The 4042-nt window shown below is 34.0% G+C and overlaps 1 non-coding gene across 1 annotated transcript; it reads right to left on the bottom strand.

The window, feature by feature from the left end:
* Positions 1 to 3291: 3291 nt before the first annotated feature.
* Positions 3292 to 3395, bottom strand: LOC114118801 (U6 spliceosomal RNA). The gene has a single exon (XR_003591963.1). It is a non-coding gene; the product is annotated as a U6 spliceosomal RNA (small nuclear RNA).
* Positions 3396 to 4042: the final 647 nt, after the last annotated feature.

Genomic DNA, 4042 nt, shown 5'->3' on the forward strand with positions numbered 1-4042 from the left:
TAGGCAAACACTTATTCTTACATCACTTGCTAGCAGAAAAGAAGAGTCAATGAGCACAGTCATTTTTAATTCCCAAATGTGTTTAACAAGAATGAATGTCACATTTGATCATTTAAACCATCCTTGATGACAGTAAAAGAGGAGAGTGAAAAAGTTGGCTTAAAGCTCAACACTCAGAAAATGAAGATCATGGTATCCGGTCCCATCACTTCATGGGAAATAGATAGAGAAACAGTGGAAACAGTGTCAGACTTTATTTTTTGGGGCTCCAAAATCACTGCAGATGGTGATTGCAGCCATGAAATTAAAAGACGCTTACTCTTTGGAAGAAAAGTTATGACCAACCTAGATAGCATATTCAAAAGCAGAGACATTATTTTACCGACTAAGGTCCATCTAGTCAAGGCTATGGTTTTTCCAGTAGTCATGTATGGATGTGAGAGTTGGACTGTGAAGAAGGCTGAGCGCCGAAGAATTGATACTTTTGAGTTGTGGTGTTGGAGAAGACTCTTGAGAGTCCCTTGGACTGCAAGCAGATCCAAACAGTCCATTCTGAAGGAGATCAGCCTTGGGATTTCTTTGGAAGGAATGATGCTAAAGCTGAAACTCCAGTACTTTGGCCACCTCATGTGGAGAGTTGACTCATTACAAAAGACTCTAATGCTGGGAGTGATTGGGGGCAGGAGGAGAAGGGGATGACAGAGGATAAGATGGCTGGATGGCATCACTGACTTGATGGATGTGAGTCTGAGTGAACTCCGGGAATTGGTGATGGACAGGGAGGCCTGGCGTGCTGCAATTCATGGGGTTGCAAAGAGTAGGACACGACTGAGCAACTGAACTGAACTATGTTTTTGAAAGAAAATGCATCAAATAGACTATAAAGAAAAAGTAAGAGAATATAGGAAGTGTAGTTAAGTTTAAAACATTTTATTAATGAATTAAGTCAAATTACAATGACAAAAGAAAGGAAAAATAACAAAAGCAAAGTTTCAAACCTACCCATAGAATAAAGTTTGGAATGATATATACATTACCTCTACTGAGTATGAGTGTTTTCTGACTCAATTTCCGTGTATGAATAATGGATAAATTAAAAGTTATAAGAAGTACCAAACAGGCAAAAATGCCAGGATACATTAAATCTAAGTATCTATAAAGGAATTGTTACAGTAATTTCATTAATTGAGAAGTCAATTTATCCATATTCCCACCAAATGAATTTTCAACAGTATCTAAAGGCTATGAGTTTTAGTTAGGATTTTTAAACTATTGTACTAGGACAGGTTTAACTGAGATTATGTAAGCCAGGAGGTCCATTGCTTCTATGAAATATCTTTTGCCTACCTCCCCCATATTATAGTGAGAATGACAATTTCAATGTTCTTATTTATTTATTTTCATCTGTGTATGCTGTTTTTCTCTAAGAAAGTGATGACTTCTTTTGCTCATCTAATTTTTGTATTTTGCTTAATTTTATATGAATGCATCTTCCCTTATTAGATTCCTCTAAAAATGATATTTTATATTATCTTTTCAAAGGTGTGGGGGTATCCTCAATTATTTCCATAGTTTCATTGTTTTAACTTTTAAAAATTTTTGGTTGTGCCATGCAGCATGTGGGATCTTAGTTCCCTGGCAAGGGATGAAACCTTTGCCCCTTTCATTAGAATCTCTGCATGTTAACCACTGGAACACCATAGAAGCCTGAACAAACCCTTGTGTCATCATCCGACCTATATTCAAGAAACACTTTGTTGTCATTTGATGAATCGTAATATTTCATACCAATGACTATGACCAACAAAACTAGCTTGTTTTGTTGTATATGTTTTATTTGTTATATACCTTGTATGTAGAATGATGATGATTATAAGTCATGAGGATATTTATTATTAAATGTATTTTTCCAAATAGCATCAATAAATCAAAATGTACATTTAATAGAATCTAAATTAATATGAAAGAAAATATTTATTATTTTGTAGCAACTGATAAGTGATTCTAAATATTTTGTAAAAATGCAGAGAACCTTGAAAAGCTTAAATGATTTTCAAAGAGAAAACCAATGCTGGAACACATGCTCCTGATTTTGAGTGTGACCATAAATCTACTTCATCACATTGGTATGCTTTCAGTGTAAATGTAGAAATATAGATTAATGTAACAGAAGATCAGGATATATATACACTCATAAATGATTACTTAATTTTCAACAAAAATACCAGTGGAGAAAGGGATGTTTTTAGAACAAATTCTTTTGGAAGGAGTAGATATCCATATGAAACAAATAAATAAATAACCTCAATCTTTACCTTAACCAAATAGAAAATTGGTTCAGAATGCATTATTTACACAGTAAAAACCAGGAATAAAAAATAGCTTTCTAAACTAGAAAAGTAACAGCTAATGTTGTATGTAATGGTAAAATTATAAAATTGACTTTATGATTGGACAAAAGGTTTTTTCCACCCTCACTAATTCTATTAAATAATGATCTAGAAGTACTAGTTGTGGACTTAGGTAAGCAAAATAAGTAAAGACTATGCAAATTGGATAGAAAAAAGCAAAACTGTCTTCATTCACAGTTGACATGTTTGTATAAATTGAATATCTTAAGGAATCTATTTAAAAAGCTATTAAAACTTGCAAATTTGTTTAGCAAGGAAACAGTACAATATCAATATATGAAAGTCAATTGTCTTTCTGTGTTCTAGCAAGGAAAAACTGGAAACTGAACATTTTAAAAATGTCATTTAGTGTAGCATCAACAAACATGAATATCTTGTGATATATTTGATCCAATGTATGTTAAGTGCTGAGAATTAGAAATTATAAAGCATTACTGATATAAATTAGAAAAAAAGACTAAAATACAGACTTAATTGTTGCTCTGTAGACTTAATACAGTTGTTTTATGATGAAATAATCAAACATTCTAAAATTTATATATAAATGCAAATGATCTAAGATAGCTAAACACTTTTGGAAGACAGCATTCCCTATATAATTTTAAGGCTAATTATAAAGCTACTATAATTAAAATAGTGTAATATTGGCATGAGGATAAACAAACAGGGAAAGTGAAAGTGTTAGTTATTCAGCTATGTCCAACTCTTTGTGACCCTATGGACTGTAGCCCACCAGGATCCTCTGTCCATGGGATTCTCCAAGCAAAAATACTGGAGTGGGTTGTCATTCCCTTCTCCAGGGGATATTCCTGACCCAGGGATTGAAACCAGGTTTCCTGCATTGCAGATTCTTTATCATCTGAACCACCAAGGAAGCTCTAAAACTATGGAATGCTTCACAAATTGCATCTCATTCTTGCACAGGGGCCATGCTAATGTTTTCTGTATCACTCCAATTTTACTACATGTGCTTCAGAATAGAGAGTCTAGATATAAACTCATACATCTATGGTCAAAAATGCTAAGATTGCTCAGGAAGCAAAAGATGATGCTCTAGCATATATGATGATGGAACATGCAAAGCAGATACAAAATAAGAACTACTCTGAAGTTAGTAAGATATTAACATACATGTCATGTGTGAGCTTTTCAGGTCTTTATGTGTCATCGCAATAGGAGGGAGATATGGAGTAACAGAATAGTTACATAGAAAAATTTGCATTTCAAAAAAAAAAAAGCCACTTATTCTGTGTCAGACTGGAGACATTAAAGGCTTGTTTTGTGTATTTCACAAAATGATCTACAATTGCTACTCTGTAAAAGTTGAAAACTTTAAGAAGAAATCAGATAAGCAATGTTGCAAATACTATGCCATATTCACAGTTTACTGACTACAAGCTATGTGTGTGTGCACGTGTGTGTGATTGAGAGAGAAACTCTCTGATATTCCCTTCTAGCTAATTAGTAGATATAGGATCTTTGATGTCTCTTAGGAATATATAGGGCTTACCTGGTAGCTCAGCTGGTAAAGAATCCATCTGCAATACAGAAGACCTCGGCTGGACTCCTGGATTGGGAAGATCTGCTGGAGAAGGGATAGGCCACCCACTCCAGTATTCTTTGGCTTCCTT

This window comes from Ovis aries, chromosome 16 (genome assembly GCF_016772045.2).
Source record: "Ovis aries strain OAR_USU_Benz2616 breed Rambouillet chromosome 16, ARS-UI_Ramb_v3.0, whole genome shotgun sequence".
NCBI classification, from domain to species: Eukaryota; Metazoa; Chordata; class Mammalia; order Artiodactyla; family Bovidae; genus Ovis; species Ovis aries.